Source organism: Pogona vitticeps, chromosome 4, assembly GCF_051106095.1.
Source record: "Pogona vitticeps strain Pit_001003342236 chromosome 4, PviZW2.1, whole genome shotgun sequence".
NCBI lineage: Eukaryota > Metazoa > Chordata > Lepidosauria > Squamata > Agamidae > Pogona > Pogona vitticeps.
Genome location: NC_135786.1, coordinates 72,524,833 through 72,540,481, shown reverse-complemented (window position 1 = coordinate 72,540,481; position 15,649 = coordinate 72,524,833). Strand labels below are relative to the sequence as shown.

The window sequence follows — 15,649 nt, the reverse complement described above, 5'->3', positions numbered from 1 at the left end:
GGAAAAAGCTTCATGTAAATTGAACAACATATCATAACAATCATTAAAAAATTCCTATGAATTGTGTCTACAAGGAAAAGTTTAATTTGTTTGTTTGTTTCCCACCTTTCTTCTTAAAAGGACCCAAAGCAGCTCACATCATTAAAAAGACAATATGCAAAACTGAAAACAATATGTGTGCAAACATTAAAAAGAATTAAACAAGTATCATATTAAAAATGGTAAATAAAAGCAATACTACAAACACATTTAAAAGCAACAGAGCACAACCCCCCCCCCAGACAGCCAGTCACTAAGGAGAAGTCTGTCTTTGCCTGCTTGTGGGAGGATAGCAAGGATGAGCCCAGTCTGGCCTCTTTTGGGAGGGAGTTCCGAAATCTTGAAGCCACGACAGAGAAAGTCCTCTCCTGTGTCCCCACCAAATGTACCTGTGAGGGTGATGGGACCAAGTGAAAGGTCTCCCCTGATGATCTTAGTGCCTGGGCATTACAGAGGAATTGTTCCTCACATGGGGAGAGGGGATGAGGAACAGAAAGTGAAACATGGAAAAAATAGTAAATGTTGGAGGACACCAAATGCAGGTTTTGAATCACACATATCTACCAATATCTGTAATAAAATATAATGATTCATTTTGCATTAGTGTCCTCTTTGATCCTTTTGTATCTGCTACCAGTTTCCTCCTCCAACTAATTGAAACAATACAATTTCCACCTTCCATCCATTCCTTTCTCCTCCCAGACACACCAATCACTCCCATTATCCCATCTTCATCTATGTGCTGTGCATTCCCACATCAGTTTTCTCATGGTGTACACAACATATGCATGGACATATAGTGAAAAAAAATACTAAAAAAAAGTGTTGCATATTATCTATATATGAGCAAACATCTGGACAATCTCTCTGTTTCTTATCAGTGGGGTGGAGAAAAGAAAAGGGGGGAGGGATAGTAGAGAGTTTGGTATTCATCAATGATGGTTCCTATTTGAAGAGCCTCATGGCACAGTGATTAAACTGCTGTACGGCAGCCAAAACTGCTCATGACCTGGGGTTCAATCCCAGGTAACCGGCTCAAGGTTGACTCAACCTTCTATCCTTCCAAGGTCGGTAAAATGAGTACCCAGCTAGCTGGGGGGGGGGCAATGTGTAGCCTGCATAATTGTAAACCACCCAAAGAGTGCTTGAAGCACTATGGGGCAGTACATAAGCACCACACTTTGCTTTGCTTTGCTATTTGCTGTAGTCATAAAATATTTGTGTTGGAAGGGGCCTATAGGGGCCATTGAGTCCAACCCCTCTCAATGCAGGAATACAAATCAAAGCTGATCAGACAGATGGTTGTCCAGTTTTCTCATGAATGCCTTCATCACCTCCTGAGGCAGGATCTTCCTGATAATCAGCCAAAATCTGGCTTCCTTTAGCTTGAGCCCATTATTATCTGGGATAATTGAGAACAGATCCTGCCCCTCCTGTGTATGACTACCTTTCAAGTATTTGAAAGTGCTATCATGTCGCCTCTCAGTCTTCTTTTCTCAAGGCTAAGTGTAATTCTTTCCTCATAAGGCTTGGTTTCCTGTCCTCTGATCATCCTTGCTGACATCCTCCGAACTTGCTCCAATTTGTTGTGTGTGGCAAAGGTTCTTCTAAGAAATCCAGAGGTCTTCAGCCTGTTGGATGTTTTGGAGTTTCTACTTCCTTTTTTTATTCGTTCACCTTTGAAACCAGGCCAGTGGCAGGCAGCATAATATTACAACAACTCTGACACTCAGCAGGCAAACATATCCTTGTTATTGAAAAAACGTGTTATTCTTAATATCAATGATGCTCTAGGCCAGGGGTGGGCAAAATGTGGCCCTTCAGATGTTGTTGAACTGCAGCCCCCATAATTCCTAGCCCACACAGCCAATAGTGAGGAGAGTTGGGCCTAGCCCACACAGTGAGGAATGTTGGGGTTTGCAGTTCAGCAACATCTGGAGGGCCGCACTTTGCCCAGGTCTGCTCTAGGCCAGTGGTTCCCAACTTTGGGTCTGTAGATGTTATTGGACTACAACTCCCAGAAATCCTGGCCAGTACAGCTAGCGGTGAAGTCTTCTGGGACTTTTAGCTAAGAACATCTGGGAACCCAAAGTTAGAAGCGCTGCTCTAGCAAGAACTGTTCTATGTACAGGGAAGAAAAATGGGGAGGATAGTTGGAGGAGAACTGAACCTCGTGGTTAAACTGTAGTACTGCAGTACTGCAGTCAAGACTCTGCTCATGACCTGAGTTTGGCCCCAGCAGCCTCAGGCAGCCAACTCATGGTTGACTCAGCCATCCTTCCTTCTAAGGTCTGTAAATTGAGTACTCAGTTCATGCAGGGGTGAGGTGGGGGAATGTGTAGCCTAATTAAATTGTCCATCACCCAGAGAGTGATTTAAGCGCTATGGAGCAGTATATAAGCAGAACAGGGTTGTTGTTTTTTTGTTTGTTTGTTTTTAAACGGTACTACATCATTGGCCACTGGCTGACTGTGATGAATGGGAAAGGGGGAAGAGGGAGAAGTGTCAGGAAGGACATCATACAACACCACCATCCCTGAAATAATCCATCTGCCTATTATAAACTCTGAGAAACACAGGAAATGACAAGGAAAAACTTGAGACAAGTTGTACACTGTTTGCATGGTCAAAAGCAATCTGAAAACATCTAACACCTGTCTGGATTCCCCCCTTGTTACTTCATGAGCAAAAGGTACAGCAGGCCTTACTTTCTGTTCCAATTCAGCAAAGCAATTTTTCTGTAATTCAGTGGCCTCTGCTGTTGAAAATAAGCATGGCTTTATCATTTGCTGTTTAAATGTCACCACTGCATAGCACACATTATACTTAATGTGATGGAAAATATAACCTCCAGGATTTAACAGATGAAAATAAGAGACACTCTTATTCATGAGATGTGAGGTAGAGGGTAATGTACAACCCAGTAATATCTAGGGATTTAGAAGATATTCCGTTTCAATTTTGTTGCATCTCTCCAAATCCCACTCTCTCCATTCCTATCCCATTCTTTGTTCACAAGAGTTTTGCTTTCCCTCACCCCCACAGAACTTTGCATGCTTTTTGTACCTGCTTTAAATAATCGACATCAAGGGCACAATACTTACATACACTTACTTTTGCCTCCTTGAGAACTGCATTCACAGAACTCCGTTTCCAAACCATGCCAACCGCTGTCTTAGACGGCAGGTACATGAATGTCCCTAGGCATCTAAGGTTATGTATTTGTGGAGCAGGTCAGATACAGGATGTTGTCCAATATTTACTCAACTGTCATCTCCATCAAAACCCCAGAGAAAAGTTTCTGGGTAACATTTTGACTGCACTACAGGAGGAAAGGCCTCAGATAAAGGTGGTCAGGTTACTTTTGGACTGTACATACAGAACAGTGCTGCTTAAGCAGCCAGAAACATTCATGCTAATTTCCTGAGACCCACTGCAATCAATTGTGTGGGAAACTCCCAGATATGAAGGGTCTCTTATTATTTTCTATGTCTGTGATTTTATCATGAATATACTTGATCATATTTGCATTTTAAACAATTGTGACGACTTTTAGCCAAAACAATAAACTTGAACTTGAAAATGTCTTGAAATAATCCACAGGCTTCCCATTGGCAAAAAAAATATGCTTTTTGTATACTGATTGCTAGGCTTCTCCTTGTCGCAACTATACTGCCAGGCGAAAGGAGAGTTAGCTTAAGTGCTTCCCAGGATGGAGCTTTCCCTTGCTCAGAGTGCTGAAAATCATGGCTGAATCAGTTGGTAGATGAAGGATACTAAAGCCCGGGAAGCTGTCAAGGGTGGCGGTACAAAAGGCAGAGTCAAAGTAGACTCCTTATTTTAGAAACCTCCTTTGTAGCCTGCAGTGCTGTTTCCTTTGTTGTTGGAGGGGAGATTTGCTACAAATTTCACCCACTGTGTAGGTGTGCCATTGCTGAGGGAAAGATTCTGGTTACCTAGGCAATGGGATGACTCTGTCTGACTTCCAGCCCTGAGTTGCAAGAAGGGGGAAACGGAGTGTTGTGGATCATCCACTTTGAAGTGTATGAACAACCACAGAAATTTCAAAAGATATTTGATCTGGGAAGTACGAAGGACCAGTTTACCACACAGACATCTATTTTGCCCTGAATTTTCATAATTTGGCTCTGGTTTGCTGTGAAGCCAGTTGTGCATGTCTTGGCAGGGAAAAAGTTACTCTGAAACAAATGTAATTTGTCAGATGTATTATATTCATCCACACTAGGCCTTTGAAATTTATTTATTTATTTATTTATTTATTTATTTATTTATTTATACCCCGCCTATCTGGTCAATTATGACCACTCTAGGCGGCTTACAACACACAATATAAAACAAATATATATATACCGTAACATATAACATAATTTTCATAAATTAGAAAGAAAAAAAAAGTATTTTCTCTAAGATGGCAAGAAAACAGAGTATGTTATAACAGAGAAGGAGAGAAGAAAAATTAGGAGTTAACGGGGGGGGGGAAAGGCCTGCCTAAACATTCACGTTTTCGGTTGTTTCTTGAAAATACCCAGTGAGGGAGCCACGCGAATCTCCAGAGGTAAGTTGTTCCAGAGGCGAGGAGCCACCGCTGAGAAGGCCTGGTTTCTTGTTTTTTGCTTCCGGGCCTCCCTCGGCGTCAGGCTCCTCAGCCTCACCTCCTGACTCGCGCGAGTGACACGGATAGAGCTGGGTGGGAGTAAGCGTTCGGCCAAGTATCGAGGCCCTAAACCATTTAGGGTTTAAATGTGAGCATCAGAACTTTGAAGTCAACGCGGAACCGAATGGGCAGCCAATGCAGTGCGGCCAGAATAGGAGAAATGTGATATTATTTTCTTGCTCCACTCAGGAGTCTGGCCGCCACATTCTGCACCACTTGGAGTTTCCGCGTCAGCCTCAAAGGCAGCCCCACATAGAGTGTGTTGCAGTGGTCTAATCTCGAGATTACGAGCACATGGACCAAGGTGGGGAGCGCCCCCACATCGAGATAGGGTCACAGCTGGGCTATCCGCCAAAGATGAAAAAAGGCGGACCACCAACACCACCTGAGTCTCCATGGTGGGCGCCGGGTCCAGATGGATCCCCAGACTGTGAACCCCACTCTTTGTGGCAAGGATCACCCCCCCAAATGAGAGGGAGTCACCCAAGCCACCAACAGTGGGGGCACCCACCCTCAGGACCTCCGTCTTGTCCGGATTCAGCCTCAGCCCATTTTCCTGCATCCATTGCAGTACAGCCCCCTGACAGTGCTGAAGGGACAGAACAGCATCACCTGCAGTAGGTGGAAAGGTGATGTAGAGTTGGGGGTCATCCGCATACTGTTGACATGATGCCCCACACCCCCTGATAACCCCGCCCAGCGGCCTCATATAAATATTAAACAGTGTTGGGGAGATAATAGACCCCTTTGGAACCCGATAGTTGAGACTCCACAGGGCCGAGATACTCTCCCCAAGCTGAACTCTCTGGGATCGGTCCCCCAAGAAGGAGCAGAGCCAGGCAAGGGCTAGGCCACCGATTCCCAACTCAGAGAGCTTCCCCAGGGGGATACCATGGTCGACGGTATCAAAGGCCGCCGAGATGTCGAGGAGGACCAACAGAGATATTTTACTCCTGTCAGCCTCCCTCAACAGGTCATCGTACAGGGCGACCAATGCCGTTTCTGTACTGTGGCGCGGCCTGAAGCCCAACTGAAACGGATCCAGGGCATCTGTTTCATCCAAAAGGGCCTGAAGCTTTTCTGATGGTAACTACACAGATTGGACTACAACTCCCAGAAGTCTCTACCAAAAGTGGTCAATGGACCAAAAAAGTAACCTTTCCAAGCTCTCATCCAAACCAATATTACAGGAGATGCATTCTTACAGGATATCATGACTGCAGGCTGTGTGGTTCAGATATAAGGGGTCCTTGAAATGGAGGAAAAGGTCGGTGTCCCCAAGTTCTCATTTCTAGAGAATATCAGGGCAAAGAATTATTCTGCTAAAGCGATGCCACAGTGCAGAGTTACAATAATAACTTTTAATCTGAATGGAACAACAGTCGGAAGTGTTCCATAACAGACCCTGTGGGTCCCAAAGTATCATCCTTCCACTATAAAGTTATAGATGGCTTCCTCAGGTCTTTATATTTTTTCTTCTTAAAACCAACTATCCAGACTCTGCCACAGTGTCTATGTGGTTCTAAAACCAGATCGCAGATCACCAGAATATTCATTTATCTTTACCCCTGAGAACTGGTATGCAAAGATTCTGGGAGATTCAGTAAAACAAAACAAAACAAAACAAAGGAAAAACCACAACTTCCTAAATTCAGGTGGTATTATATACTGGGGAAAAGGCAGATGATCCAAAATGCCATAAAATAATACATTAGGCTTTCAATGCAAATATCTGTTTTTTAAATTAGACAATTAAATTCAATGGACTTCCACCTATAGTTTAAAGTTTATTTCCCTTTCTTATTTTGCTTCATGCTGTGTTTCTCCTGGAAGAAGAAGAAGAAACCAGAAGCAGATTGAAAACTGTGGCGGCTGTACCTCTAACCATTAAATGGATGTTCAGCCTATAGCAGCAACATTTGTGACAGTATCCAGTAAAATATGCACAGACATATACTTCCTCTAAAACTCTGGACATGTATAATAAATTTCTCCTCTTATCAGTCTCTAGGTTTGTTTTACAGAGTAGGCTTTCATTTTACATGGAGAAGGAGAGGGGACAAAGAGGGAGGTATTCCTCCCCCCACCCTTAGTGATCTAATTTATCTCTAGGAAAAAAAAACTGGGGAGTCCTTCAGAAAGAAATATTATAGTATATTATGTGGAGTACAAGACACAGATATGAAATATGTAGTATTCAAACCCATTTTTCTTATGACAATACAAGTATTCTATCTGTAAAAAATTATCAGGCAACGTAAATTAAAGCTGTTGGCATTTCTTTGTGATGCGAGGCTGAGGTGTGACCAGAATCAACAGATGCTTTCTTTTCATTTATTTTTCTGTTTGGCACAACCACCACCAAATGGTTAGTTCTTGAGGACTTTGGTTCTATGAGAGTAGGCAGCATCTGTTTCTAAGATTAGTATGAAGCAGAGAAATCTTGAGAATGGTGGTACTGACTGTTGGTGAGTAGTACCACCCATGAAAGGATTCTGATATGTACATTTCAGAGATGAGGTGCAGTGGACATCCATATGAGTCAAATTACACCTGCCATGCCATTAGAAACTGAAAACAGATTTGCTTTCCAGAGATGAGATTTCCACAGTTTCATCCCTATACCTGCAAAAAAACAAAAAACAAAACCCTCCTTGTTTACCTCCCAGTGACTAATCATGAAGGCAAGCAAACTAATTTTGCATGCTACAGGAGTTTTGACATGTTTGTGCCATGACAATCAGTTGTCTTTCAAGACTTAAGGAATTCCTGCTTCTAGTTATGTGTTGTTTGTATAGTTAAGACCCTTAGGATCTCTCCCTTTTGTTAGTAGAGGGAAGAGGAAATTCCTCAAACCAGAAATTTTGGTTTAATAAATCAGTATTGGCATTTCAGAAAGCTAGTTTTAGGACTACAACTTCCAGAATCCCATAGCCAGCAAGATATTTTTTTAAAGTAAATTTGCACAACAAAGTTTTTTCTCCAAAAAATAAGGTTGGTTTATGAATGCTGACATACTTGGAAGCAAATAACCATAGTTCCAGTATTCTTCACCGAAATTTCTTTCTCAGCTGTTCTTCACGCGCCAGAATTCTGCCTGAAAAAAGTTTTGTCTGGCTTCAGAAAGGTAGCAGGAAAGTGGGCCGACCTGGCCTTCTGAGGGAAGGCAGTCCAGAAGCCGACAGCAGCAACTGGAAACATTCTTTCTTGTGTCCTCACAGATATGCCCATGAAGGCACCAGGACTGAGAAAAGTGTCTGCCCTGAAGATTAGAACCACTTGGGAGGTTCTTACACACTTTAAATACTCTCTGGTATGTTTAATCTTCTAAATCCACCTCTTCTCTGTCCCCTGAGATGTCCCACTAGAGGCACATAAATTATGATACCAATGAATGGAGCAAAGAAGAGACAAAAACCAACAGTGCCCACATTGTAAAATGCTGAGCAACTTATTCCCATAGAAGAAGAAGAAATGTTTACATTTTCTGGAGCTAAGATATAAAAATAGCTGTCCTGTTAGAGAAAAGAATGTAACAACATTTCAAGCAATGCTTAATAGAGTAAGTGTACCATCCAGAGATTGAGCCCTAGAGTGAAAATCCTACAATCCTAATATTTGCTATAATTAATCTATGTGCACCAGTGTACTAGGATCTTCTGCCTCATGCCCCAGTACACCACGTAGGGAGCGGGATTTCTATGACATGTCATATTTTTTTCTACACTCCATGTTTGAGCTTATGCGTGGGTTTGAACATGTTTATGAGTAATCCGGTGAGAAGGGCCAAATTACTCATGAACATGTTTGAACTTGCTTATGGGTTCAAATGTAGGTTACAGAGAAAATGTGAAATATCCTAGAAAACCTCCCCCTATAACATCAGCATATTTCTTGAAAAACTGAGACTCAGGCTCTCACTGTAGGAAATCTTGCAAAGTCTTCAGATTTAGCACACCAGAATATGCCTGATTCCATCAGAGAATGCTTTTTTTTCTTAATCTGTAAATTCAAAACACAACTGCCTCAAAGTGGCTCATTTCAGCTGTTTTGGCTTACAATCCTATCAGCTCCATATGGCATGGCCAATGCTCATGGATGATGGGAATTGTCAAAAAGATTGGGAAGTATTCATGCGTGGAAAATCTGCTCCAAAATTTTATTTACAGTACAACCCTATTCATGTCAATCCAGAAATAAAACCATTGAGTTCAGTAAGAATTGTGCCAAACCTTCAATTAATTATTTACTGACAGTCACTGGCAATGTAGACTTGAACAATGGTCTGGACAAAGGAGGACTTGTGATTATTGGGTTTTGGTAATAGTAACAGTAAGAACAACAACAACAACAACCTGAGTGTTTGTGTGTAGAAATTGGTTATTCCTTTCGTTAGCAGAGTGCAAAGCAAAAAAACAAACAAACCCCAAACAACCTCAAACAAACAAACAACACAACACAAAACAAAACATGAAGAGATTGGGCTCAGTTCTCCCCAACCCTCCCATTGGACACAAAAGTTAACTCTTTTTCTAGTTAGAAGTGATCACTCCAGATGCATCTGAAAAAGACAGAAATAAAGTTTACTCAGCTATCAGATAAAGTTACGATAAGAGAAAAGGACAAAAGTGGAGTTTCTGGCATTGAGAAACACTTTCTCAAAGAGAAAGAAGAAAGTACGCCGATACAAAGGAACCTGAAGCAAACAGGAAGAAGGGCCTGATGCAATGACAGAGGTGATTAAGCTAGTGACAAGTAACAAAAACACTAGGGTGTGCCCCCCTCCCATTAATACTCAGTGTTGAGTCATTGCAATGTTCACAATGGTGATAAGAGTGAGGAGCATCTCTTCTCATAATTTGGGGGGGAGATGCCCACTTGCCCAGGTCCATGAAACAATCCTGATCTAAACACTTCTCTTTCACCCACATGTATTAAGTAGATGTGGTGGACATTGACTATTTGTTGGACTATTATAACTATCATGTACTCCATGCTGCCCCACTGTTTTGGGCTCCAGCTCTTATAATCCCCAGCAAGTGTGGCTAGTTCGGCTGAGGATGATCATAGTCCAATCTATCTCGAGAGCACCAAGCTGGGGGAGACACCTCTAAGGCTGTACTCCCTCACTCCGTCCCTCTGTTTCTTTCTCTGTGCATCCATTTAATCCTTTTTACATTTCCTCATTTGTACAAACTGAGCTGGAAAACTGCTACCATTCTTAATTGTCCTCAATTCAACCTATTATCACTTGAAATTTTGCTGATAAACAATGCTTTTAATTTGGCCCTATATTCATTGAAAGGATGGAAGGGAATCTGTCTAGCACCTTCATTGGCACATTAATGGAAATGGAAGCCAAAGTTGAAAACATCAGTAGTTTAGTATTATTCTAATGTGATAGGGCCCTCAGTTTCTTTTCTATTAAGATGTTTTTATTGTAAAGGAATGCTTCCCTTGTTAGGGAGAATAAATGGTATATCCTTTAGTCCATGCATGGAAAGCATCCTTAAAGAACCACAAATATGGAAATAAGTGACATAGAGACTATGGATGAATGCTTCAGTGGCTGATGCACTTGATAACATTTGGTGGCTGTGAATTTGAGGTCATGTCCAGCTGAGTTCAACATAAAATCAAGAGAGAGAAGGGGAGAGAGAGAGTGAGAGAGTGTAGTGTTATGGATAAAGTGTTGGACAAGGACTCAGATACAGGGTCAAACCTCCACTCAGAAAGGAAACACACTGTTCAGTAGCCTGGTAAAACCACTCTTTCAATATCTCACATGCCTTGGAAACCCTACTCCAAGTCAACTTGACAACATGTAACACACACAGTTAATGACTTTGCTACACCCATTCTATTCGGTGTCCACAGACCCAGATGTATGCACGAGGTACAATGCTAAAACTTGTTTTGGTTTTCCATTGTGCACATCACCTTGTGAACTAAATGGAGTCGAACACCATCTGAAATAAAATCATTAAAATAAAGGGGGAGACAAGGACCCCTTACTGTAGCCCCCCCTCCCCAAAAGACAACTGGTTTGACTCCTTTCTAAGTACTCAGGGGAAAAACAAATTATACAAGCCAAACCCAGTCTTAATTATTTGTTTGCATTTTGTTTCACCTTTCTCCCAATTCAGGGACCCAACACAGCCCAATTTCTGTCTTTACTGCTAGAAAGGTGATACCTTATCAAAAACATACATTATTATGATGGTCTTTGCAGTGTCTACTGGGGGGGCAGAATCCTAAGGCACATTTCTTGCTGTTCAGTGGAGTGCTAGAATAGGAGTCTGCCTGGGAATCCCATGCATGCTGTGTTATGTTCCATGTTGTAAGAAAACTGAATGTTGACCTTGAATTTGCTGGCAGGAATGATGACCTGGGATGCTTACCCACAGCCAGGAAAAGTTACTCTTTGGATGACAACCCATCCCATTTCTAAGGGTTTGAACTTGTGTTCTCTCTTGTCTCTTAAGGATTCTTCTATTAAAGTTTCTTCATGTATATTGCAAACATGCACAGAGCACCGGAGGAACAGAGAATGAGAAATGACAAGGGATGAGCCGAAAGAGAAAGAGAGAGATGAGAAGAGCGGTATGCAATTAGAAGCAGTGGTGCAGAACTCCGTTTAATGGTGCAAGTTGCTGAGCGAGGATGGGCAGCTTGTAATGTAGTCCAGGGACAATCAAACAAGCCTGCTTCTTTTGAAGGAAAGAAATCTTCTGCCCCATATAGTTAGTATGCTAAGACTCCCTTTCAGGCACAGCTTAATTTCCTACCTGTGTTTTATATTCATAGACTCCCTCATGTCAGCACACCATTCCTGGCTCAGGATGCTGTGGAATGACACAAGAGGCTGCAGCCGTCTGATAACTTAATGCATGTTGGGATGAATGAGAATGTACTACAGAAGGGAAATGCTGCAGGGGATTTTGGGATGGCCATCCTGCTTTGTCGGGGATGGGAAAGAGATATCGAATGGCGAGCAAGCGGGAGAGGAAGAAAGCACCATGCAAAAGCATGAAGGAAAAAGTCAAGCGTAGCAAATTTGTCTAGCGGGGCTTCATTCCACCTCAATTCCTATTTTCCCAGTAAGCCTCATATTCGACTAGGAAATACTTTCCCTTTCTTTTAACTATGATTTGCAAAATGTTGACTGTAAGGGAATCAGGCTAACCCCCAGGTACCAATAATTCTGATATGACTGGGAGAAGAATTGACTGGTGTTGTTAGCTCTCTATTTATCACGGGTCATATTTGCTTTCAAGTGAGTGCAAGGAGCATCTGGATCAGCTGTCTGGCCATCAATGACATGAGTGAAAGATAGAACACACTGGTGATTTTTAAATCATTTCACAGAGGCCAAGAACTCTGTTGTCTCTCAGATCCCAGCCCCCCCCCCTGGAAACAGAAAAGACAAGCGATTCTCTAGGTAGATTTGTGGCTATTATGGTTACTTCTTGAGCTTTGCACTGCCTAAGAAATAAACCTAGCCTTTTTATTTATTTGTCAAGTTTTCATCTAACATATCTTGTTATTTTCCATTATTTAGCTTGCAGTGGAAATTTAATGTGTGAGAGAAAACATAGGACTTTGAGTAAAATATACTGTTCGCTGCCATTTCTACCAGTTAGGTGCAGCAGTATGTATTGGATAGGTTGTATTGCTGCCCAGAGTAGACCTTTGCTTTAGATGGGTGGGGTATAAATCTAATAAAATAAATAAAATAAAATAAATATTTGGATTTAATTCTAAACTATCTTAGCCAAGGGCTGGCCCAGGACAGAGGTGGAACTGCAAATTGTGCTTCGATGGGTCAAATTACATGGCAAGCGATGCAAAGCTTGGGAAATGTGCCTGGATTACAAGTCCCAGAATCCCCCACCCAGCATGACTGGTAATTATAGGAGGTGTAGTCTATAAAAGTAATCTTTCCAGGCTCTGACCACAGCCAGGCAAGTTATTCTGAGATGAAAGCACAGAAAACCGCACCGCGAAAAAGAAAGAAAGAAAGAAAGAAAGAAAGAAAGAAAGAAAGAAAAGCCTTCCTGACAGTAAAAATACATAAACAGTGAGCTGCTTGCTACTGTCCTTTCACAACACTTAGAATCCTGCTTTTTAGGAAAATGTCACTCTTAAACAGTGAAAGCAGTGAAAAGTATTACAAAAGTATAGATATATAGTAGGGAGAGGCAGCATATTTTTATACCACTAAGAAAGTGGTGCTTACCTTTGGCTAACTCATGTTCAGGATTTCTCAGAGATAGCCAGGCTGATCATCCAGCTGTGGGAGGGAGGATCCCCAGCCGGACTTCTTTTTGCCTAGTTCTGTTCCTCTTTTACCACGGCAGATGCTGCTTCCTTCTGGAGCCTTACTAAAATAGTGGTACTGAATAGCAGCTCTGTTTTAGCTCCTTGCCTTGAATGACCTTTGGGACACTTTAAACAAGGCATAACGTTGCCTTTAAACGGACATGGCCATCCTCCAACAGCCTAGCAGAAAAAAGGTTAGATGGGTTGGTTCGTCTGCAATGGGAAAGGGATTGAACTTCCCAATAGTTCTGAGATCATGATGAGAACACAGTAGTATGTCTCTTTTTATTATCCCCCCCCCTTACTTGGTGTCTTAGGAACACCCTTCTCTTCCATCTGGTTTTCTTTCATTCCTTAGCACCAACCTGATGCTCGAGATTTTCTTGGATAATAAGGCCGCCTTCTTCAACTTCTCCCTACTCTTCTTCTAAAGTTTATGAATGGGAAAGGGGAGTAGAAGGATTATTCCTTCCCCCACCAGTGCAAACAGGCAAGCTTGAAAGAAAGGTGACATGTATCTTGTGGAAGGGAGTAAAAGACTGAACCTCTTTCCCTTCTGAAAGCAAGTGAAAAACTTTGAATTTTATTTGCCAGTTCTTGTTGAAAAAAGACCCTGATACAAAGAGCTCTGAATAATTTAGGGAGTTACATGCCTCATTTAACTTAAAATATGAGATAGAGAGGAGGGAGAGATATCTCCTTTTTTTTCTTCTTCTTCTTCTTCTTCTTTTTTTTTTAAAGAAAGCTTATTGGGATCACTTGTTCAAGGACCAGGGAAACCAAGCGCTTGTAATTTAGAGACATATGTGATCTCTTTTGGTTTATTGATCGGAATCTAGTAGTAGACAATGGAAAGTGTCTTGTAAGTCCAGAAAGGGAGGGTTCGGGAATAAAATGACTGATTCATTAGTTGAGTGAAGAGCAAACGCCGGTGGAATGTTGTAAGAAGGTTTAAAAAGAAAGGAGGACAGAACGTGAGCTGGCAGGTGGCTGAAAAAGAATGCAAAAACTCACATCTGCTGGCATGAAGGAGATCAAAATGGACTCTGTAGCAACAGATCTCTGGTAACCTGCAGGCCAACAAAAGCTAAATTATTTAAGTCACCCTGCTTTGTATAAAAAAATTAGAAGAATTAAACATGGAAATGGCCAACTAGGTCATGCTGAACATTTCTTCTGTCAGAAGTTACATAAATACCTGTATTTCAGCTACAAGGAGAGTGTTCCATTCTTCTACAGAGAAGATGATGATGTACAGCACAAACTTTTCCATGTTTATTTGAAAGGAAATGCCACTTGAGCAAAGAGGCCTTCGGAAACAGGGGGTTGACCCATGCAATGTCAGCCTTACAGTGCAACTCTAGAAGGGATGGAAGGATAGTGAATATCTTCCTGCTTCATCCTAAGACTAGGGGAGAAGTCATGATTTTGTAGGGCCTTACAACTTGATCAATATTTTAGCTTTAAACCCTCATACTGAAGGCAGAGAGGAAGGATAAGCTGCTGTCTGTGACTGATGATGTATGTATTGTGACACTATTGAGGCAATCTTAATAATTCCCAGAGCTTGAAAACATTGCCTTTTTGCTCTTCAGGGAATATCACCTTGCTGACTGGTGGATTCTTAGCATTGTAGTCCGAAACAGGAATGTTTCTAAGCTCTGGTGATTCCGCCTTCTTCTGCAGTCTTCTGTGCTTTGTGGAATGCTTCTCTGGAGGTCAGGACTGCCAGAAGAGGGAATGGTGGTGCTGCAGAAAAATGGGGGAAATTGCAAAAATCTGCTTCTTACTTTCTTCTACCGGATCTCAACGCCTTCAATGAATAGAAGAAGGCCTGCAATGACTCAAACCGTAGATCTTAAAAAAAAAAAAAAAATTCATAACAAACAAGTGAGATCTTATGCCCTTGTCATTCCAGAATCCTACTCTGCCCCTCTCTATTGCTATGTTTTATTTGTCTCTCTCCAGCAATGATCCCTTGACAGTCCTATATCAATCATTTGTTGATAAAGTCTTCCTAACCTAGCTGAACTCTGGCAGCATTATACCTGTAACAGAAATAGAGATGAAACAAAAAACCTCTCCTCCCCTCCTCTGTTTTTGCAATGCTCTCCACACAGGGCTGCCCTTGAAGGTGGTTCAGAAGTTGCAGTGAGTGCAAAATGTCGCAGCTACACTATATCACACAAGTGAGTACACCCTCTCAAATTTCATAAATGTTTTAGTATCTTTTTTTCATGTGACAACACTGAAGAAATGACACCTTGCTACAATGTAAAGCAGTGAATATACCGCTTGTATAACAGTATAAATGTGCTGTCCCTCAAAATAACGCAACACAGAGACATTAATGTCTAAACTGCTGACAACAAAAGTGAGTACACCCCTAAGTGACAATGTCCAAATTGGGTCCAAGTAGCTGTTTTCCCTCCCTGGTGTCATGAGACCTGTTAGTGTCACAAGTCTCAGGTGTGAAGGGGGAGCAGGTGTTATTGCTCTCATTCTCTCAGACTGGTCACTGGAAGTTCCACATGGCACCTCATGATAATGAACTATCTGAGGATCTGAAAAAATGAATTGTTGCTATACATAAAGATGGCCTAGGCTATAAGA

The 15,649-nt window shown here is 41.8% G+C and overlaps 1 protein-coding gene and 1 long non-coding RNA gene across 7 annotated transcripts in view; one reads left to right on the top strand and one right to left on the bottom strand.

Annotated features, from left to right (window-relative positions):
* DAB1 (DAB adaptor protein 1) overlaps positions 1 to 15,649 on the top strand; it is a 790,680-nt gene that overhangs the window by 210,622 nt on the left and 564,409 nt on the right. The window lies entirely within an intron of this gene.
* LOC144589063 (uncharacterized) overlaps positions 1 to 15,649 on the bottom strand; it is a 437,419-nt gene that overhangs the window by 13,163 nt on the left and 408,607 nt on the right. For both annotated transcript variants that reach the window (XR_013544947.1, XR_013544946.1), the window contains one exon: positions 429 to 15,649. This exon is cut by the window's right edge. This is a non-coding gene — a long non-coding RNA (uncharacterized LOC144589063). The remainder of the gene's footprint in view (positions 1 to 428) is intronic.